Source organism: Balaenoptera ricei, chromosome 6 (assembly GCF_028023285.1).
Source record: "Balaenoptera ricei isolate mBalRic1 chromosome 6, mBalRic1.hap2, whole genome shotgun sequence".
In the NCBI taxonomy this organism is placed as follows: Eukaryota; Metazoa; Chordata; class Mammalia; order Artiodactyla; family Balaenopteridae; genus Balaenoptera; species Balaenoptera ricei.
In genome coordinates, this window is record NC_082644.1 from 83,793,461 (window position 1) to 83,818,224 (window position 24,764).

The 24,764-nt window shown below is 37.5% G+C and overlaps 1 pseudogene; it reads left to right on the forward strand.

The window, feature by feature from the left end:
- The first annotated feature begins 5,791 nt into the window (after positions 1-5,791).
- LOC132368082 (ferritin light chain-like) overlaps positions 5,792-24,764 on the forward strand; it is a 78,797-nt pseudogene continuing 59,824 nt past the window's right edge.

Genomic DNA, 24,764 nt, shown 5'->3' on the forward strand with positions numbered 1-24,764 from the left:
GACCAGGGCTCAAACCCGTGTCCCTTGAATTGGCAGGCGGATTCTTAACCACTGCACCACCAGGGAAGTCCCGGGCCTTGGGGTTTTTAATGTGAAATATTAGGAGTTGGACGTAGGTCCCTGACTGCTCTATATCTCTATGGTTCTGCTTGCTCCGAAAATATTAATTGGATTTTACATCATTTGGTTTCATTTCCAGACATTTACAATTCTCTGAGTAATGGGTAACATTTACAGCCCAATTACTTTCCCAAGCTCATCAAAATTTAATTTGCTGCGTGCAGTGACACACTGAATCCGAGTTTGACTAGGAAGTCAGCAAAGCCACACCAGTGATTTACACAAGGCTCCCAGACTACAAAATTTACCACCAGGAATGTCTAATGAAAGTTTTTCTCATGTAAACATATAGCTTTCACATCTACTGGAGTTGCAGCAGGTGAGCTTCCCAAGACAGAATGTACTAGACAATACACTCTTTTCACACAATGAGCTCAGGAAATTCTGCTGTGAAATGAAAGGTCTTGGAGTTACTGTAACACCTCATAAATGAGAACTCTATCTCTTTCAGGACTTCAGGACGCTATTTGCATGTTAAAAACACCTGACCCCGGGAGGCTGCATTTCTTCTATGGCAGCTTTAAAAATACTATGACCCACATTTACATTTAAAGACTGATACCTGTGGGTTTTTACTCTCAATCTACTGTAAGGTTTTGGTGAGGAAGGCATTTTGACACAAAATTAATGTGATTTTAGGAGGCAGAAAATATTATTAGAATTTAGAAGTCACCGATGCAACCATCATTAAATTGCTGGATCAAAAGCATTTTCTTCTTCCTGTCACTATTTTTAAAACCATACATCTATACTGTCCCATGTGATAGCCACAAGTCACATGTGATTGTTGAGCACTTGAAATGAAGCTAGTCCAAGCTGACATGTGCCTGAAGTGTAAAATACACAACAGATTGCAAAGATTTAGCATGAAGAAAGAAGGTAAACTGTCTCATTAATCACTTTATATAGATTACTTGTTGAAATACGAGTTTGGATATCTTGAGTTAAATAAAATAGATTATTAAAATTAATTTTACCTGCATCTTTCTAGTTTTTTTAAGGCTCCTAAAAAAGTTTAAACTAAACAGGCTGCTCACATATTCCAATTGGACAGTTCTGCTCTAAATGTCTCATAGTTTTCTATTATGCTTCATACACCTAGTGCAAAGTTCACTTAGTCTGCAAATGATTACTAAGGGTTTACAGAGTGCCATGCTCTTTGCTTGATAGGAGGAACTGGAAAATGAAATGATGGTTTTTGTTTTTAAGGATCTAACATTTTAGAAGAGGTGTAAAGAAAATTAAAATCTACATGATACTCACTACTTCCCAAGCAGGGCCCTGACTTCATCTAGCTTAGGAGACATATAAAGGATGAACATTCAGTCTCCTTTGTAGCTCTGCAACCCTCATGATTGAATCCCAGGCCTAGTTTTTGTGTCCTGAGGTGGATCCAGATTTGGTGCAACCTGAAGCTTATGGAAGCCAGCTTTAGTAAAAACTAGGATGCAAAATGATAATGACAAAATTAGGGTAAATATTATAATTGAAATGTGAAATACTGAAGTCAAACAAAGCTGGGAATGATTAATCCTCTGAGTGGTTGAGAGGTGACTCCAGAAGATCATTGACTTAGGTCATGTGGGATGAGTAGAAACTTGGTTAGGAGGGTGGGACAGCTTTCCCTGCCAGGAAAGAGCACGGGTAAAGGTACAGAGGCACTTCTGGCAAGAGTGTAAAAGGAGCCAATAATGAAAAGAAGTGAGGCTGAACAGAAGGTGGGCAAGGGACACATTATGTGAAGGCTTGCACTCCGGGCAAGGGCATGAAAATTTCATCCTTGAGTACAGTAATTGGGAACTGTTGAAAGATTTGGAATTACATGATCAGAATTATGATTTAGAAAGACCACTGAAAGCAGTGGAGAGATCAGGCCAGGCACACTTCTGATTCAGCATGTGTACCCACCTCTCCATGAAATTTCTGATTTGAGTAATCACATCAGAGTGTCCCAGCGTATATCATATCTCCACAGTCATCCTGCAATCCCATGTGCCTAGATTACAGAACGCCCTTTCCCCTAAAATGTCCAAGGAGTTCTCTTGGTTGACTGGTGTTCATTGAGTCAGTCTTATCTCTCACCTCCCCGCTAACTCCAAACCTCAGGCACTGCCCTCCACCACCCAAGAGAAGTTGCTGCTTCTGAATGAGCACCACATTCCAATCTAGAGACCTGGTATGGCAGTTAATGCTGGGACAGCCAAGAGATTTACACAGCAAAGAGACTGGTATCTGAAGAAATAGGGTTGTCCCAGAGGCCTGAAAAATGAACGGATGACAGCATTCCACTTGGGGCTACCTCAGCCAATGGTGCTCCAGACTTAACGTGGCCCAGCACCTCAGGACACAACTCCTCAGACTCCCTCATGTGGCCAGTCTCCAAATCCCAACCTGCCACCTGAGGGATTTGCTCCGAGAAGTCCTGGACCCCCTGCCTCAGACACAAAAGCATCATTTTCTGTTGATGACCTAGTGTGGGATGGAAGCCATCTTATCAGTCTCTCTTCTTTATACACTGAGTAGCCTTGGTCAGGGTTACCTCAATTTACACCTAACTGGCAAACCATAACTTTGAACTCAGTTATGTACCCTGTGAACCCATGTACTACTTAAGCGAACTGGCTTACCCATTTCCATGCAAACATCTAGCTCCACCTACCAATAGGTTCTGTGGCAAAAGTAAGTAAATTGACCTTCTAACTTGCCAAATACACAGCTACAGTGGGAGTCACAGAAAGGACCTGGAACTCAATGAATGCCAACTCAAATTGCTTACTTTGTCTTATTCCTAAAGTGATTCTCCACTGTAGACCTCAACAGGATGGTAAATACCCCTGACTCCTCCAGGCCCTGGATGGGGGTCTGATTACACTCTGGCACTCAGCTTGGCACCCTGATGGTACTGTCTACCTTTTACTTCATGATCAAGAAAGTCAAGCTCCTTTCAACACAGGAATATTCAGGAGCAGGTGAAGTGGGGGTCACCGAACAGAGCTAAATCCCGGTGTTCAGAGCAATGTATTTACCTCTATTGAGGCCAAAACACCTATGAACATCTTCAAGAAGGTTGGGAGCCATGCTTGTTAACTGTGGCCAAAGTGTTCACCTAAATGCAAGCCTTAAAATGTCTTATAGGGTGTTATGGACTGAACTGTATCCCCTAAAATTCATATGTTGAAGCCCTAATCCCCAGTGCAACTATATTTCGAGATAGGACCTTTAAAGAAGTAATTAAGGTTAGATGAGGTCATAAATGTGGGGTCCTAATCCAATAGAACTGGTGTCCCTATACGAAGAGGAAGAGACACCAGGGATGGGCACCAAGAAAAGGTCGAGCGAAGGCACAGCGAGAAGGTAGCCATCTGCAAGCTACGGAGAGAGGCCTCAGGAGAAACCAAACCTACCAACACCTTGATCTCAGGAATACCAGCCTCCAGAACTGTGAGAAAATTAATTTCTGTTGTCTAAGCCTCTGGGTCTGTGGTATTTTGTTATTGCATCTCCTAGCAAACTAGTATTCAGGATATTTGAACAGAAGAAATATAACAAGTTAACTCAGCCTGCTTTCCAGACTAAAGAAAGAAACTCAGTTTCCTTCTTCTCCAAAGGAAATGTGATTTGATAAGAAGGTGATGTGATCAGGAGGTGGTGGAGGAACTTTTGAATGCTTTCTACCTGCCAGGAGCTACTCTAAATGTCATTTATATATTGAACCATTTGACCGTCATGAGACTAGAGGTAGATGTCATTACCCCCATGTTTAGCTGAGGAAAGGGAGGCTCAGGTGACTAACATGAGTGTGAGATGTAGGACCATGAAATCACTGATCTGTGAGATCCAGAAAGGAGATATAAGATGGAAAGCCAAAAAGAGAACAAGAATTCATATCTGAGGCCTTGCTTCTTCTTGACCTTTGGCTCTTCATGTAGGGAGCTCTGTCTCTCTAGTGATGTAACCACTTTTCATTATTTGTATTATGTGAGTATACCCGTGATGCAATGGGGTTAAAAATGTGCCCCCTAGAAAGCACCATACCCCCCCAAAAAAAGAAAGAGATTTCCTGAACACAGTCAATGTAACCCATCTTTCACCCTTAGACACTCAAATCACACCATTTTGTCTGACTTTCTATGTCCTCTGATTCCTAGATCTTGCTTATTCTTTGTGTGTTGATTTAGATTTGAAGGTGAATTCTTTCACACCAAAAGACATGCAAAAGTCATAGGAAGTCAACATTTCAGTGTTCATTTTATGTGTTTCTCAATTGTTTTTTCACGCCATGCTATTTCCAAAATAAATGCTGCATGACTCTGTTACATTATTTTTCTAATCCATTATCAGTCAGTTCCAATGGACTAGTGCTTGATCAACAGAAAGTTTATCTTTTTTGCACACATAAACCCAAAGTTTAGATCCTAAATTTTTATAACTCAATATTCTAAAAGAGGTACCTTCGAGGATCAAACTTTAAAGTAAATTCACAGCCTGCAGCTCTCTGAAAGCAAAAGCAACACACATATGCCACAAAAGGATTAGAAATTTGTGCTGTCACATGCAGTTGAACTGCAGAGTTTAGGTCCATGTCATACAGGTGAAATGAATTTGTTTCCTTTTAGGTTTACCATGTACGTTTTTCTTTGTTTCCAGTGAACATCCTATTCTTTTTAACTTACCCACAAGTATTGCTTCAGGAAATTCCCCCCCAAAATCAGAGAAAGTGAGGCTGAAAGTAACAATCTCGATACTGGATAAATGTGAACACACACAGAACAAACGAAATAACAACAATAAAACACAGATGAGCCAGAAGAATTGTGTAGATTGAAGGGGTGTGTCCAGAGATGGTCATCACTAGGTAGAGGCCTAGAGGCCTCAGAAGAGAGCATCCTAATCCAGAAATGGGGCTTCAGTTCTAAAGGCTCAGAAATTGGATTTTGTGAATATCCTAGGCAGAGATCAGTTTCTCAAAAACAAAAGAACGTCATACAAATTCATAAGAGACTAATGTAACAATGTCCTATCCCGGAATGTTGCTCAGTAGATTCTTCCCTGTCATGAAATCTACATGGGAAGCCAAATTCTGATGAAGAGATTGAACAATTCACCCGTGCTCTGGCAATCAGAATATGGCTTTTGCATCTTAGAGGCCCTGAAGCTATTCTCTTAGGTAGGGTCGAATTCACATGGACAAAGTTTTCTCCAATTTTATGTAGTTTTCTCAACAGGAGCTTGAGGAACATTAATATAGCCAAATGATTTTTTCCATCTCTATGTTGGTTAGGGCTCAGAGGTGAGGACACACTATCAAAAAGCACCTTCTAACCCCGAGCATTCAGAGAGCAGGATGCCACCTAACAGTACCCTCTTTAACAGAGGAAACTTTTCATTCAGACTTTAATAAATTATTGCCTATTTATAATTTGGTTTACCATAATGTGATTCTTTTTTAAAAAATCACTTTAGCAAGTGCGCTCAGCTGTCCTGCAGACCTGCCTTTTGCTTCAACAGTGTTTGGAATGAACAGACCCAGGGACGTTCCTTGCTCCAGCCTCCGACCACCCTCCAACCTTTTTTCCAGTCACAACCTTTGGAATCAGCCACTCAGCTATCCTTGGCCTCCAGGACAGGCCAACACCGTTTTTTGCGCTTAGCTCCTTACTACCAATCAACCATGAGCTCCCAGATTCGTCAGAATTATTCCACCGAGGCGGAGGCCGCCGTCCACCGCCTGTTCAACATGCATCTGCGGGGCGGGCACTTACCTCTCTCTGGGCTCCTATTTCAACCGCGACGATGTGGCTCTGCACGGCGTGGGCCACGTTCTTCAGGAATTGGCCAAGGAAAAGCGCAAGGGCGCCCAGCGTCTCTTGAAAATGCAAAACCAGTGCTGGAGCCGCGCCCTTTTCCAAGACGTGCGGAAGCCTTCTCAAGATGAGTGGGGTAAAACCCAGGACGCTGTAGAAGCCCCCATTCTCAGGGAGAAGAACCTGAACCAGGCGCTTTTGGATCTGCGAGCCCTGGGTTCGCACAGACTCCCACGTCTGTGACTTCCGGGAGAGCCGCTTCCTGGACGAGCAGGTGAAACTCATCAAGAAGATGGGCGACCACCTGACCAACCTCCGCAGGCTGGCTGGTCCGCAGGCTGGGCTGGGCGAGTATCTCTTTGAACGGCTCACCCTCGAGTACGAACAGGAGTCTCCAAAGTGCAGCGGCCTTTGAGGAGCCCCTCTGGCGTCAGAGCTTCTGCCTGAAGCCCCTCTCTGCAGCCACTAGGCAGCTTTTTAACCACCCTGGAGCCCTCTCCCAAGCCTTGGACCAAGTGGAAACAATAAACCTTTTTGAAGCAAAAAAAAAAAAAAAAAAATCACTTAAGTTCTATCTCTTCTAGAGCACCTACTAATCACCAACCATCCCCCCAACAAAAAAATAAAATTATGCACATGCCAAACATTAGTATAGAATGCCTTTTAAAAATCCACTAATGTTCTTAAGAGAATTAAAGATTTAGCCCACTGTGGACAAGCCCTATTTTATATTTTTTTTCATTTTACACATCACATAGTGTGTCAAAAACTAAAAGTGAAAAAACACTATTGAAGAATACAAAACTGTGTATCCTGCTTTGTACACTGATTTCTCCCCCAGTTTCAAAAGATCAAGATATATCAAGCATTAGAATAAGATCCTCATAGGTGAGAATATTATTGAAGATACAGCATTACAGAGTAGAGAGAATAAAGAGGTAGAACCAGAGGTGCCTGCCCTCAAATTCAGGGTCCCTTTTACAAGCTGTTCCATCGTCACATCTTTAAAACAGGATTGGGGCTTCCCTGGTGGCGCAGTGGTTGAGAATCTGCCTGCTAATGCAGGGGACACGGGTTCGAGCCCTGGTCTGGGAAGATCCCACATGCCACGGAGCAGCTGGGCCCGTGAGCCACAACTACTGAGCCTGCGCGTCTGGAGCCTGTGCCCCGCAACGGGAGGGGCCGCGATAGTGAAAGGCCCGCGCACCGCGATGAAGAGCGGTCCCCGCACCGCGATGAAGAGTGGCCCCCACTTGCCGTAACTAGAGAAAGCCCTCGCACGAGAACCGAAGACCCAACACAGCCAAAAATAAATAAATAAATAAATAAAGTAGCTATAAAACAGGATTGATGATATCAAAAGTGTAAAGTCATTTTTACAGTTAAAAAAGTTAATGTAATGTGCTTGGCATATGCAGATACTCAATAAACAGTAGGTATCACAGCTGTCATTTTAGAGATACTTCATTTTTTGAGCATTTCCTTTCCCTTCTCCAAAACAACCCTATATCCCTTCAGTTAAATGAAGTTTAACAAAATATCTTCCTAACCCACAGCATCTACAGAGAGCTTAGGGGAGTGCCTATATTCTTCACTTTTCCAGAAGGACACTAGTGTCTTTTGCATGGAAACAGGGTGGGTTAAAAAGAAAGAACCAATCAGTGAGCTTCTGTTTTAATGAGAGAACTGGAGAGAAACCAGACTTCACCTTGACCAGGACATGGAGGTCAAGACTAAAAAGTGCATTCTTAAAGTGGAATTATCACAAAGTTCAGAGGTTGGTTTAGCTCCACTTCCTAATTCTATTTGTATTTGTTCTGTGGTGGCTTTCAAACTTTTAACATGTGTTTTTAGCAAATGCTCTTTTTAATCAAAATCTCAGATGTAACGTACAGCTTGGTGACTGTAGTTGATAATGCTGCATTGTACCTTTGAAAGTTGCTAAGAGAGTAGATCTTAAAAGTTCTCATCACGGGCTTCCCTGGTGGCGCAGTGGTTAAGAATCTGCCTGCTAATGCAGGGGACACGGGTTCGAGCCCTGGTCTGGGAAGATCCCACATGCTGCGGAGCAACTAGGCCCGTGAGCCACAACTACTGAGCCTGCGCGTCTGGAGCCTGTGCTCCGCAACAAAAGAGGCCGCAACAGTGAGAGGCCCGAGCACCGCGATGAAGAGTGGACCCCGCTTGCCACAACTAGAGAAAGCCCTTGCACAGAAACGAAGACCCAACACAGCCATAAATAAATAAATAAATAAATAATAAAGAAATGTTCTAGGACTAAAAAAAAAAGGAAGGTTATAATCTCAGAATATAAGGTATTCCTTTTTAAAAAAAAAAGTTCTCATCACAAGAAAACAATTATTTGTAACGTTCTGTGGTGATGGTTAACTAGACTTAATGTGGTGATCATTTCACAATATATACATGTATCAAATCATTGTGTGGTACACCTGAAACTAATATAATGTTATATGTAAATTGTATCTCCATAAAAAAGTCTTGATGCCACGAAACAGAAGAGGATCTTAGTATGGCTTTAACTCAAACAGACTCTGCCCTCACTGTGTTACTGAAGGCTTGAAGGGCGTGGGCAGGGGAAAGGGAAAGGAGAGGAAACAGCCAACACTAATTTGCATTTAACAACATACTTTCCTCTTTTATTTGCCTCCCACTTCTTCCTTTATGCTTCTTATTGAAGTAAATATACCAGTAGGTCTTTTAGCAGAAAGAATAATCAATGAATAATAAACTCTATAAACAATAAACTGAACAATAAACTCCCAGTCTTTGTATATCTACATTTGTCTACATTTTACACTCTTTCCTGACCAATATTTTAGCTTGGAATGGAATCCCAGCTTGCTTCCCCATAGGACTTTGCAAAAATTATTTAATTGATATCTGGCATCTACTTTTTGCTGTGAGAAGCCTGTCATCAGTAAAATTTTCTACCTAGAAAAGAATAAGAACCTCACTTCTTTTTTCTGGTAGTTTTTAGATTTTCTAGGTATGGATTTGTTTTTCAAATCTTGCTTGCAACTTAATGTTGCTTGCTATATTTGAGGAATCATGTCTTTCTTCAATTCTGAAAAAAAAAATTTCGGCCATAATCTCTTAGAATATTAACCCTGCCGCATTCTCTCTAATCTCTCCTAGAACTCTTATTAGATAAATGTTGGAGCTTTTAATTCTTTCCTCCATGCCTCTTAATTTCTCTTCTATTTTGCCATCTCTTTATCTCTCTGAACTGCATTCTGGGTGATTCTGTTAGAGTTTTACAATTCAGAAAAGTCTTTTCTTGAGAGATCTAATTACTGATTAACCTATTGAGTTTTACTTTATGCTGAATATAAGCATTATACAAAAAACTATAGTTTTAACCTAATTCCCTGACTATACCAAAGAGATGAAAATGCATATTCTTATGCAAATGTTCTTTTTGTGGTAGATGTTTCTGGAGATGTTCCTGATTCATATTCTGTATAAATAGAATCTTGCCATTTCAATCCTATCATAGTGACATATTGGACACTTGTGATAAAATGAAGCCAGGAAACATTTCTAATACACACGGAGACATATATTTTTCCAGTTAATTATCTATCCCATTTTAAAGCATGCTTATTTTTAAAGTGTCAAAATGTACTAATCCATACTGCAATTGTTTGGAAAACTTCATGAACAAGTATATTTCAGCTAGAAAAGACATTTGATGCCAGCCAAATTCTCTTCTTTTCTGTCACTATAAATGGCTTTCCTATTTTCAACAGTTTTTCAAAATCGAAGTCATATCTAAGCTGACAACTTCTTTGGCAAGTCTCAGCTAGATGTAATTTGAAACAGTCAAGGAAGCAAAGCCTAAACAATAAGGTTTTTAATGGGAACGATGACAGATCCTTAACTACTGTCATACTGTGTCTGACACCAGAAGACTTGAGAGGAAATTTGTTAAATAAATACTTGCAGTTAAAGGAATACACCTGCATTTAGAGTATGTGTTCTGTGTCCTGAAAATATGTAAGATCTGAGAATTCGGTGATGTTAAACACTTAACAAAAACACACCTGAAAAATACCCCCAAGGAATTTTTCTCTTTCACCTTCAGAATATTCTTTATCTATAGTCTGCATCCAAAGGTCATTAAAAGGTCACAAGGGATAAAAAAAAAATCAAAGCGCTCCTCCTTTTAGCCTCAGCTTAGTTCTATACAAAACAAGGTTGTTTACTTACTAAGGGAGAAGAAAATTCTAATGTGACCTTTTAACCACTATTGCTTACACACACATATACACACATGGTTTGCTTTTACTAGAATGAGACTTTTTTACTATTAACACTATATTGGTATTCATGTATTATGTATTCAGTATATATGAATATTATGTTTTAGAAACACTACAGATTGGGGGCTTCCCTAAGAAAACTAAACTAAATCACCAGGAAAGCTGAAATGAGGCTATACTTGACAGTTGGTTTAATTTATAACAATTTTCTCTATTTAAATTGCCTAAGCTTAGTTTCAGATAAAAATTACTATCTTTGTTTAGGCTTCTTATGTCTCAGCAGGTAAAATACCAATTCTGATGTGTAAAACTCTTTAATTTAAATGAAAATTACTAGGCAACATGAAGACAAATTAAGTCTTTGTTTTAGGACACAGCTAAAACCTCCAAACCCAATGAATGTTTGCACAGCTATCATAGAGAAGAGGAAACTAGCAGGTGATTCTGGGAAGATGTGGCTTGATTATAACTCTCTCCTCCCCCACTACCAACTTCAATCTATCTCCCTTTCCTGCACTGAATAGCTGCTCAGCCCTACAAGCTAGCAGGAGCAGATAAACACTTCAGTTCTGTGTAAGTCCTAGAGGAGAGAAAGCTGCAAGATTGTCTCTGTCTTACATTGGTTAAGCACCTGAGACTACAACTGAGGGTGACTGTAATAAACTGGTGGATTCCAGGGAGACCACTGAAATGCAGAGATCTGTGTATTCCCAGGCAAGGTCAAGATCAGCCCTAGGAAAGGGCCGGACACCCTGATCCCTAAAAGGCCAAGAAGGAGCACATGATGGACCCAGTCCTTCCTTTCCTTGATCCTGGCAAAACACAAGGAAACCAAGAAATTAAAAATAGAATTACCAAGCAGAAGCAAGAAGAACTACAACCCTGCAGCCTGTGGAACAAAAACCACATTCACAGAAAGACAGACAAGATGAAAAGGCAGAGGGCTATGTACCAGACGAAGGAACAAGATAAAACCCCAGAGAAACAACTAAATGAAGTGGAGATAGGCAACCTTCCAGAAAAAGAATTCAGAATAATGATAATGAAGATGATCCAGGACCTCGGAAAAAGAATGGAGGCAAAGATCAAGAAGATGCAAGAAATGTTTAACAAAGACCTAGAAGAATTAAAGAACAAACAAACAGGGATGAACAATATAATAACTGAAATGAAAACTACACTACAAGGAATCAATAGCAGAATAACTGAGGCAAAAGAACGGATAAGTGACCTGGAAGAAAGAATGGTGGAATTCACTGCTGTGGAACAGAATAAAGAAAAGAGAATGAAAAGTGATGAAGACAGCCTAAGAGACCTCTGAGACAACATTAAATGCAACAACATTCTCATTATAGGGGTCCGAGAAGGAGAAGAGAGAGAGAAAGGACCAGAGAAAATATTTGAAGAGATTATAGTCGAAAACTTCCCTAACATAGGAAAGGAAATAGACACCCAAGTCCAGGAAGCGCAGAGAGTCCCATACAGGATAAACCCAAGGAGAAACATGCCGAGACACATAGTAATCAAATTGGCAAAAAATTACAGACAAAGAAAAATTATTGAAAGCAGCAAAGGAAAAACGATAAATAACATGCAAGGGAACTCCCATAAGGTTAACAGCTGATTTCTCAGCAGAAACTCTACAAGCCAGAAGGGAGTGGCATGATATACTTAAAGTGATGAAAGGGAAGAACCTACAACCAAGATTACTCTACCCTGCAAGGGTCTCATTCAGATTTGATGGAGAAATCAAAAGCTTCACAGACAAGCAAAAGCTAAGAGAATTCAGCACCACCAAACCAGCTCTACAACAAATGCTAAAGGAACTTCTCTAAGTAGGAAACACAAGAGAAGAAAAGGACCTACAAAAACAAACCCAAAACAATTAAGAAAATGGTCATAGGAACATACATATCAATAATTACCTTAAACGTGAATGGATTAAATGCTCCACCCAAAAGATACAGGCTTGCTGAATGGATACAAAAACAAGACCCATATATATGCTGTCTACAGGAGACCCACTCAGACCTAGGGACACATACAGGCTGAAAGTGAGGGGATGGAAAAAGATATCCCATGCAAATGGAAATCAAAAGAAAGTTGGAGCAGCAATACTCATATCAGATAAAACAGACTTCAAAATAAAGAATGTTACAAGAGACAAGGAAGGACACTAAATAATGATCAAGGGATCAACCCAAGAAGAAGATATAACAATTATAAATATACATGCACCCAACATAGGAGCACAGCAACACATAAGGCAACTGCTAACAGCTCTAAAAGAGGAAATCGACAGTAACACAATAATAGTGGGGGACTTTAACACCACACTTACAGCAATGGACAGATCATCCAAAATGAAAACAAATAAGGAAACAGAAGCTTTAAATGACACAATAAACCAGAGAGATTTAATCGATATTTATAGGACATTCCATGCAAAAACAGCACATTACACTTTCTTCTCAAGTGCACATGGAACATTCTCCAGGATAGATCACATCTTGGGTCACAAATCAAGCCTCAGTAAATTTAAGAAAATTGAAATCATATCAAGCATCTTTTCTGACCACAACACTATGAAATTAGAAATGAATTACAGGGAAAAAAACGTAAAAAACACAAACACATGGAGGCTAAACAATACATTACTAAATACCCAAGAGATCTCTGAAGAAATCAAAGAGGAAATCAAAAAATACCTAGAGACAAATGACAATGAAAACACGATGACCCAAAACCTATGGGATGCAGCAAAAGCAGTTCTAAGAGGGAAGTTTACAGCTATACAAGCCTACCTCAAGAAACAAGAAAAATCTCAGATAAACAATCTAACCTTACACCTAAAGGAACTAGAGAAAGAAGAACAAACAAAACCCAAAGTTAGCAGAAGGAAAGAAATCATAAAGATCAGAGCAGAAAGAAATGAAATAGAAACAAAGAAAACCATAGCAAAGATCAATAAAACTAAAAGCTGGTTCTTTGAGAAGATAAACAAAGTTGATAAACCATTAGCCAGACTCATTAAGAAAAAGAGAGAGAGGACTCAAATCAATAAAACTAGAAATGAAAAAGGAGAAGTTACAACAGACACTGCAGAAATACAAACCATCTTAATAGACTACTACAAGCAACTTTATGCCAATAAAATGGACAACCTGTAAGAAATGGACAGATTCTCAGAAAGCTATAACCTTCCAAGACTGAACCAGGAAGAAATAGAAAATATGAACAGACCAATCACAAGTAATGAAATTCAAACTGTGATTTAAGATCTTCCAACAAACAAAAGCCCAGGACCAGTTGGCTTCACAGGTGAATTCTATCAAACATTTAGAGAAGAGCTAACACCCATCCTTCTCAAACTTTTCCAAAACATTGCGGAGGAAGGAACACTCCCAAACTCATTCTATGAGGCCACCATCACGCTGATACCAAAACCAGACAAAGATACTACAAAAAAAGAAAATTATAGACCAATATCACTGATGAATATAGATGCAAAAATCCTCAATAAAATACTAGCAAACAATCCAACAACACATTAAAAGGATCATACACCCTGATCAAGTGGGATTTATCCCAGGGATGCAAGGATTCTTCAACATACGCAAATCAATCAATGTAATACACCATATTAACAAATTGAAGAATAAAACCCATATGATCATCTCAATAGATGCAGAAAAAGCTTTTGACAACATTCAACAACGGTTTATGATAAAAGCTCTCCAGAAAGTGGGCATAGAGGGAACTTAGCTCAACATAATAAAGGCCATATATGACAGACCTACAGCTAACATCGTATTAATGGTGAAAAGCTGAAAGTATTTCCTCTAAGATCAGGAACAAGACAAGAATGTCCACTCTTGCCTATTTTATTCAACATAGTTTTGTACATTTAATTTAATGTAGGGGAAGGAAGTTGCAAGATAGCAGAGTGGAAGGATGTGAGTTCAACCCTTCTTACAAAAACACCAAAATCACAAGTAACTGCTGAACAGCCATCAACAAAACATTTTTGGAACCTACCAAAAAAGATATCCTACATCCAAAGACAAAGAAGAAGCCACACCAAAATGTTAGGAGGGGCACAATCATGATAAAATCAAATCCCATACGTGCTAGGTATGCGACCCACAAACTGGAAAATAATTATACCACAGAATTTCTCCCACAGGAGTGAAAGTCCTGAGCCCCACATCAGGCTTCCCCGTTTTGGAAGTCCTAGCCGTGGCAATCAGAGGAGAAAAAAGGAATCCAAATTCAAAAAGAAGAAGTAAAGATGTCACTCTTTGCAGATGACATGATACTATACATAGAAAATCCTAAAGATGCTACCAGAAAACTAGTTGAGCTCATCAATGTATTCGGTAAAGTTGCAGGATACCAAATTAATTCACAGAAATCTCTTGCATTCCTACACACTAACAATGAAAGATCAGAAAGAGAAATTCAATAAACAACACTATTTACAATTACATCAGAAGGAATAAAATACCTAGGAATAAACCTACCTAAGAAGGCAAAAGACCTGTACTCTGAAAACTATAAGACACTGATGAAAGAAATTGAAGATAACACAAAAGATGGAGAGATATACCACGTTCTTGGATTGGAAGAATAAATATTGTCAAAATTTCTATACTACCCAAAGCAATCTACAGATTTAATGCAATCCCTATCAAATTACCAATGGCAGTAGTATCAAAAATCTTAAAATTTGTATAGAAACACAAAAGACCCTGAATATCCAAAGCAAACCAGAGACAGAAAAACTGAGCTGGAGGAATCATGCTCCCTGACTTCAGACTATGCTACAAAGCTACAGTAATCAAAACAGTATGGTATTGGCACAAAAACAGACTTAAAGACTAATAGCACATGATTGAATGCCTAGAAATAAACCCACACACCTATGGTCAATTAATCTATGACAAAGGAGGCAAGAATATACAATGGAGAAGACAGTCCCTTCAATAAGTGGTGCTGGGAAAACTGGACAGCTACATGTAAAAGAATGAAATTAGAACATTCTCTAACATGATACACAAATATAAACACAAAATTGATCAAAGACCTAAATGTAAGGCCAGACACTATAAAACTCTTAAAAGAAAACATAGGCAGAACACTCTTTGACCTAAATTGCAGTAACATCTATTTCAATCCATCTCCTAGAGTAATGAAAATAAAAGCAAAAATAAACAAATGAGACCTAAGTAAACTTAAAAGGTTTTGCACAGCAATGGAAGCTATAAACAAAATGAAAAAACCCACAGAGTGGGAGAAAATATTTGCAAACGAAGTGACCAACACAGGATTAATCTCCAAATTATACAAACAGCTCATGCAACTGTATGTCAAAAAAAAAAAACCCAATCAAAAAGTGGGCAGAAGATCTAAATAGACATTTCTCCAAAGAAGACATACAGATGGACAAAAAGCACATGAAAAGATGCTCAATATCACTAAATATCAGTGAAATGCAAATGAAAACTACAATGAATTATCACCTCACACCAGTCAGAATGGCCAGCAACAAAAAGTCTACAAACAATAGATGCTGGAGAAGATGTGGAGAAAAGAGAGCCTCCTATACTATTGGTGGGTATGTAAATTGTTACAACCACTATGGAGAACAGTATGGACGTTCCTTAAAAAACTAAAAATAGAACTACCATATGATCCAGCAATCCCACTCCTGGGCATATATCTGGAGAAAACCATAATTTGAAAAGACACATGCAACAGTGTTCATTGCAGCACTAATTACAGTAGCCAAGACATGGAAAAACTCTAAATGTCCATTAACAAAGGAATGGTTGAAGAAGATGTGGTATATATATATACAATGGAATATTACTCAGCCATAAAAAAGAATGAAATAATGCCATTTGCAGCAACATGTATGGACCTGAAGATTATCATACTAACTGAAGTAAGTCAGACAGAGAAAGACAAATATCATATGATATCACTCATATGTGGAATCTAATTTTAAAAAATGATATAAATGAAGTTATTTACAAAACAAAAACAGACTTACAGATTTCAAAAACAAACTTACGGTTACCAAAGGGGAAACGTGGGGGGGAGGAATAAATTAGGAGCTTGGGATTAACATACACACAATATTATATATAAAATTGATAACCACCAAGGACCTACTGTATAACACAGGGAACTATATTCAATGGTCTGTAATAATCTATATGGGAAAAGAATCTGAAAGGAATAAATATATGTGTATAACTGAATCACTATGCTGTACACCTGAAACTAACACAATGTTGTATATCAACTATACTCCAATAAAATTTATTAAAAAAAAATTCATAACTAAAGTTGATACTTCAGATGACTTAATAGCCAAAATTTCTGTAGAGATATTATTTCCCTTCATATATATGTATAATAATGCAGCTTAAGATTTCATGTGATTATTATTATTTCATCATGCTATGATGAATCTTCCTCTTCTGTGATCTTTTTATCATCTGATTTTTGTTTTCTTTAAATGCATTTTCTCACTTCCACTATCAGATAGTTCTTAAAACATAAAAAATATAGAGTAATATAAAAAACACTACTCATTATAGTCCACACAGAAACTTAGCTTTTTAAACTGTTGATATTTTGCAATATTTGCCTTTTCCTTAATAAAAACATACAATGGCACAGAAATAGACTTTAAATAACATTCCTGGTACACCTTTGGTAGTAGTTCCTCCCCAAAGTAATCGCTATTCTAAAGCTAAGTGCATCCTCCCCATGCATGTTTTTCTACTTTTCTCGATATCTATCCATATCCATACACATATTAATATTCATATGCACATCTAAATTATTTCTAGGTATGTCTATAGTTATATAGATGCTAGTCTGGAATACACTTTCTGTCTTGCTGAGTTGGAAGGGGCAGTGGTAGGCCACAGGCCTTGGTTCAAATACCAGAATCTTGAAATTCTTACCAAGTTTTAGTAGATTTTCCTGAAAAAAAAATTCATTTTGTATACGCCTATAGGCCTATCTTCAAAGACTTGCAATGGTGAGTTTTTTACTAGTTTCTTTGAGGAGCAAATCTGCAGAGCTCCTCATGCTGCCATACAAGCAGTGGGCCTCAACTGTAGTTTTCACATTCTAACAATCATATGATAATTTTTGCCTTTATTATATTTTGTGTATATTTTATACATTGTGAAAATGACTCTACTACCCATAGCAATCTACAGATTCAATGCAATCCCTATCAAATTACCAATGGCATTTTTTACAGAACTAGAACAAAAAATCTTAAAATTTGTATGGAAACACAAAAGACCCCGAATAGCCAAAGCAGTCTTGAGGGAAAAAAGCAGAGCTGGAGGAATCAGACTCCCTGACTTCAGACTACACTACAAAGCTACAGTAATCAAGACAATATGGTACTGGCACAAAAACAGAAATATAGATCAATGGAACAAGATAGAAAGCCCAGAGATAAACCCATGCACCTATGGTCAGCTAATCTATGACAAAGGAGGCAAGGATATACAATGGAGAAAAGACAGTCTCTTCAATAAGTGGTGCTGGGAAAACTGGACAGCTACAAGTAAAAGAATGAAATTAGAACACTCCCGAACACCATACAGAAAAATAAACTTAAAATGCATTAGAGACCTAAATGTAAGACTAGACACTATAAAACTCTTAGAGGAAAACATAGGAAGAACACTCTTTGACATAAATCACAGCAAGATATTTTTTGATCTTCCTCCTAGAGTAATGGAAATAAAAACAAAAATAAATAAATAGGACCTAGTAAAACTTCAAAGCTTTTGCACAGCAAACGAAACCATAAACAAGACAAAAAGACAACCCTCAGAATGGGAGAAAATATTTGCAAATGAATCAACAGGCAAAGGATTAATCTCCAAAATACATAAACATTTCATGCAGCTCAATATTAAAGAAACAAACAACGCAATCCAAAAATGGGCTGAAGACCTAAATAGACATTTCTCCAAAGAAGACATACAGATGGCCAAGAAGCACATGAAAAGCTGCTCAACATCACTAATTATTAGAGAAATGCAAATCAAAACTACAATGAGGTATCACCTCACACCAGTTAGAATGGGCATCATCAGAAAATCTACAAACAACAAATGCTGGAGAGGGTGTGGAGAAAAGGGAACCCTCTTGCACTGTTGGTGGGAATGTAAATTGGCACAGCCACTATGGAGAACACTATGGAGGTTCCTTAAGAAACTAAAAATAGAATTACCATATGATCCAGCAATCCCACTACTGGTCATATACCTTGAGAAAACCATAATTCAAAAAGACACATGCACCCCAATGTTCACTGCAGCACCTTTTACAATAGCCAGGTCATGGAAGCAACCTAAATGCCCATCGACAGATGAATGCATAAAGATGTGGTACATATATACAATGGAATATTACTCAGCCATAAAAAGGAACGAAATTGGGTCATTCGTTGAGATGTGGATGGATCTAGAGACTGTCATACAGAGTGAAGTAAGTCAGAAAGAGAAAAACAAATATCGTATATTAAAGTGTTTATGTGGAAACTAGAAAAATGGTACAGATGAACCGGTGTGCAGGGCAGAAATTGAGACACAGATGTAGAGAACAAATGTATGAACACCAAGGGGGGAAAGCGGTGGGGGGTTGGCGTGGTGGTGTGATGAATTGGGAGATTGGGATTGACATGTATACACTGATGTGTATAAAACTGATGACTAATAAGAACCTGCTGTATAAAAAAATAAATAAAATTCAAAAATTCAAAACAAAAAATTACCATATGTAATTCTATATGTAATATAGATTACATATATAATTACAAATCCACATATGTAGATTAAATACATAATACCATATGTAATAGGTTACCAACAATCCCACTTCCTGGGTATATATCCAAAGGAAATGAAATCACTACCTATATTCCCATGTTCATTGTAGAATTTTTCATAATAGCCAAGACATGCAAACAATCTACGTGTCTTTCAACAGATGAATGAATAAATAAAATGTGATATATAGGGGCTTCCCTGGTGGCGCAGTGGTTAAGAGTCCTCCTGCCAATGCAGGGGACACAGGTTTGAGCCCTGGTCTGGGAAGATCCCACATGCCACAGAGCAACTAAGCTCGTGCACCACAACTACTGAGCCTGCGCTCTAGAGCCCGCAAGCCACGACTACTGAAGCCCACGTGCCACACCTACTGAAGCCCACGTGCCTAGAGCCCGTGCTCCGCAACAAGAGAAGCCACCACAATGAGAAGCCCATTGCACTGCAACGAAGAGTAGCCCCCACTTGCCACAACTAGAGAAAGCCCGTGCACAGCAACGAAGACCCAATGCAGCCAAAAATAAAACAAATAAAAACAAATATTTAAAAAAATTAGTTATATATATATTACAACACACACACACACACACACACACACACACACACTAGAATGTTATTCAGTCCTAAGAAAGAAGGAAATCTTGCTATTTGCAAAAGCATGGATGGACCAGGAGGGCCTTACACTAAGCAAAATAAGCAAGATAAAGAAAGACAAAAATTACGTGTTGTCACTTATATGCGGAATCTAAAAAAAAAAAAAAAATTTCAAACTCATAGAAAATGGTGGTTGCCAGAGACTGAGCGAGGGATGGGGAAAATGGGAAAAGGTTGGTAAAAGGGTACAAACTTTCAGTTATAAGATGAATAAGGTCAGAGAATCGAATGTGTAACATGGTGACCATAGTTGATAATACTGTATTGTACCACTGAAATTTGCTAAGACAGTAAAACTTAAGTTTTCTCACCAAAAAACAAAAGGAAATATGTGAGGAGATGGATATGTTAATTAACTTGATGGAGGGAGGGAATCCCTTTACAATGTATACATTTATCAAATCAACATGTTGTACACTTTAAATATATTACAATTTTATTTGTCAATTATACCCCATAAAGCTTGAAAAAAAGAGTGAACTAAATATCAAATAAATGTAAATAAGGAAAAATCAGGGGTAAGATATGAATATCTGAGAAGTTAAAATATGATATTTACAGTAAAGAAGACAAATAAGCATATTAGTTGAGGTATTGTAAGAATGTGACCGATCTAATAGAAAAAATTACAAAGGATAAAAATCAATAAACTGAATGTATTGGGTATATATGTGTGACATACATGTGATATATATGTAATAATTTTTATAGAGAGAAAACCTTATATTCCTCAAATATTGCATGTTTGTTTTTTTCAAATCTCCATGAAATATTTTTTAAAATTAATCTGAACTTGTTAAAAAATTAATGAATTTTTAAAGTCATATTTGTATAGAACACATTCTTTGTTCACCAATACAATTAGAAACAAATAATATTAAATGATCGAAAAAGCTTTCCATATCTGAAAATTAAAAACACACTTCTTAATAAAGCTTGGAATGAAAACAAAATCAAAAGGGAAATTTCAAACTATCTGGAAAACAATGCAAGAGAAAACAGCCCATACAAACACCACTGAGAGAAAACAAAAGCACTACTCAGAAGAAAACATTGATTCAAAAGCCTCCATTACCACAAAATAAGAATAAAAAGGAACTTGGTACTCATCTTGAAACACTAAAAACAAAAAAAACAAAAAAAACAAAAAAGAAACAAAAAAACAAGGAAGTTATACAAGTCTAATTAAGGAAAAAGAAAAATACTGTAATTATTATAAATAAATTCAAAAATTGATTCTTAGAAGGAATTTATAAATTAAATAATACCTTCATGAGTCTAAATAAGGGAGAATAGAGAGAAGAAAAAAACAAGCTTACAAATGGAAAAGGAAACATAATCACAGATACAGAAGAGATTGAAAGAATTATAAGACAATACTGCAGACAACTATATGGTAACAAATTTGAAAATCTAGAGGAAATGAAAAAAAAAACTGGCAAAAAATGACCCAAGATGATGTGAAAACTTCAATAAACTAGATTGCCGTATAATAGATTTAAAAAGTGATTAATAACTCATCATTGAAAAACAGCACCATGAACACATACGTTTACAGCTCAGTTTTATTTAGCTTTTAAAAAGGTGTTCTTAAACCCTAGCAACAAACCTTAACAATTTTTCTTTATTTTTATATTAATTTTTATTGCAGTATAATTGATTTACAATGTTTTGTTAGTTTCTGCTGTGCAACAAAGTGAATCAGTTATACAGATACATATATCCACTCTTTTTTTTAGATTCTTTTCCCATATAGGTCATTACACAGTATTGAGTAGAGTTCCCTGTGCTGTACAGTAGCACAGGTTTTTATCAGTTATCTATTTTATATATAGTAGTGTGTATATGTCAATCCCAATCTCCCAGTTTAGACCTCCCCCCACCTTTCCCCTTTGGTAACCACAACAAACCTTAAAAAATTTAAAAGAATGGGAATCATACAAAACATGTATCTGAAAATAATGAATTAAACTAGAAATCAACAGAAACTTTTTTTTAAATCTCCAAACACATGGAAATTAAACAACACACTTCTGAAAGCCTATGAGGAAGTCTCGATGTAAATTAGAAAATATTTTGAATGAAATGAAAATGAAAATACAACACATCCCAAATTAATGAGATATTACTAAAGCAGTGTTTAGTGAGAAATTTATAGCAATAAATTTTTATATTGGAAAAACTGATCTCTAATCAATAATCTAAACTTTCACCTTAAGAAGCTAGAAAAAAGAGAGAAAGAGAGCAAAAAAAATCCTAAGCAAGTAGAGGAATGAAATTATAATAAAGGTAAGAGCAAAAATCAATAAAATTGAGAACAGAGGAGCAATAGAGAAATTTAATGAAACCAAAATTACTTCCTTGAAAACATTATTGAAAGGGATAAACCTCCAGAGTAAGACTGACAAAAAATAACCTTTTTAAAACACAAATCACCAATATCAGAAATGGAAAAGGGGACATCACTACAGACTCTGCAGACATTAACAGGATAATAAGGGAATACTACAAATAATACCAGACACATACATTTGACAACAAATAAAATGGACCACTTTCTCAAAATCCACAAATTACCAAAATTTGCACAAGAAGAAATAAATAATCAGAATAGTTCTTGTAGTAGTTGACTAGGGCTGCCATAAGTAAGGACTACAAATTGAGTGACTTAAACAGTAGAAATTTATTGTCTCACAGTTCTGGAGGCTACAAGTGCAACATCAATGTGTCAATAGGGTTCTTTCTGAGGGTTCTGAGAGAGAATCTGTTACATATGCTCTCCTAGCTCCTGGTGGTTTGCTGGCAATCTTTGGCATTCCTTGGCTTGTAGAAAAGCATCACCCTATCTCTGTTTTCCTCTTCACATTATGTTCTCCCTGTGTGCACATTTGTGTCCAAATTTCCTTTTTGTTACAAGGACACCAGTCATATTAGATTAGAGGCCCATTCTACTCCCCTGTGACCTCATCCTAACTAATTACATCTTAACTAATTTCACCTTGCTTCTAAAACAGGTTTACATTCTGAGGTACTGAGGGATAGGACCTCAATGCATGAATTTTGGAGAGGATACAATTCAACCTGTAACAGTTATGTAACTATTGGGCTGGCCAAAAGGTTAGTTAGGTTTTTTCCATCAGATGGGTCTAGTAGCACTTAGTTGTGTTTAACGTCATTCGAAACAATTTTGTTAGATTTTATGTGAAAGCTATCATATCAGTGTGCATTTAAAAAAAGACTTATCAAATTGGTGAATTTTTGTGTAGCCATTTTAATATTAAAGATGGAAGATAAAAACAACATTTTCGGCATATGATTTATTATTTCAAGAAAGGTAAAATTGCAATGGAACACACACAAAAAAAGATTTGTGCAGTGTATGGAGAAGGTGCTGTGACTGATGGAACATGTCAAAAGTGGTCTGTGAAGTTTCGTGCTGGAAATTTCTCGCTGGACGATGCTCCACGGTCAGGTAGATCAGTTGAAGTTGACAGCGATCGAATTGAGACATTCATTGAGAACAATCAATGTTATACCACACAGGAGATAGCCGATATACTCAAAATATCCAAATCAAGCACTGAAAATCATTTGCACCAGCTTGGTTACATTCATCACTTTGATGTTTGGGTTCCACATACGTTAAGCGAAAAAAACCTTCTTGACCGTATTTCAGCATGCGATTCTCTACTTAAACATAATGAAAACATGCCGCCTGTAAAAAAAATTGTGATGGGCGATGAAAAGTGGATACTGTGCAATAATATGGAACAGAAGAGATCGTGAGGCAAGCGAAATGAACCACCACCAACCACACCAAAGGCCGGTCTTCAGACAAAGAAGGTGATGTTTTGTATATGGTGGGATTGGAAGGGAGTCCTCTATTATGAGCTCCTTCCGGAAGACCAAACAATTAATTACAACAAGTACTGCTCCCAGTTAGACCAACTGACAGTAGCATTCGACAAAAAGCGTCCAGAATTAGTCAACAGAACGCATAATCTTCCCTCAGGATAACGCAAGACTGCATGTTTCTTTAATGAGAGGCAAAAACTGTTACACCTTCCCTGGGAAATTCTAACCATATTCACCAGACATTGCACCTTTGGATTTCCATTTATTTAGGTCTTTACAAAATTCTCTTAATGGAAAAAATTTCCATTCCCTGGAAGACTGTAAAAGGCACCTGGAACAGTTCTTTGCTCAAAAAGATAAAAAGTTTTGGGAAGATGGAATTATGAAGTTGCCTGAAAAATGGCAGAAGGTAGTGGAACAAAAGGGTGAATACGTTGTTCAATAAAGTTCTTGGTGAAAATGAAAAATGAATCTTTTATTTTTACTTAAAAACCTGAAGACACTTTTTGGCCAACCCAATATTAAAGAAACTGAATTAGTAGTTTAAAACCTTCTGGAAAAAGAAGTCTCTACTAACAGATGGTTTCACTGGTGAATTCTATCAAACATTCAAGGAGAAAAATAGCATCAATTCTGCATAAACTCTTCCAGAAACACTTCACATCTATGTTATGAGATGAGCATTACCCTGATTCCAAAACCAGACAAAAAAGTACAAAAAAGAAACTACAGATCAACAGATCAATATCTATCCTGAACTTAGATACAAATATGCTCAGCAAAGTGTGAACAATTCAGTGTGTCAATATACATTAAAAATGTTACATGACCAAGTGAGATTTATCCCAGAAATGCTATTCATCCCAGAAATACTAGTTCAATATTTGAACATCAATCAATGTAATCCATTATATTTATAGCCTGAAGAAAAAAAACGCACGATCATATCAGTTGATACAGAAAATACTATTTGATAAAATCTAACATCCATTTATACTCATGATATAAAAAAAAAAGCTCTGGGCGTCCCTGGTGGCGCAGTGGTTGAGAATCTGCCTGCTAATGCAGGGGACATGGGTTCAAGCCCTGGTCTGGGAAGATCCCACATGCCACGGAGCAACTAGGCCCGTGAGCCACAACTACTGAGCCTGTGCGTCTGGAGCCTATGCTCCGCAACA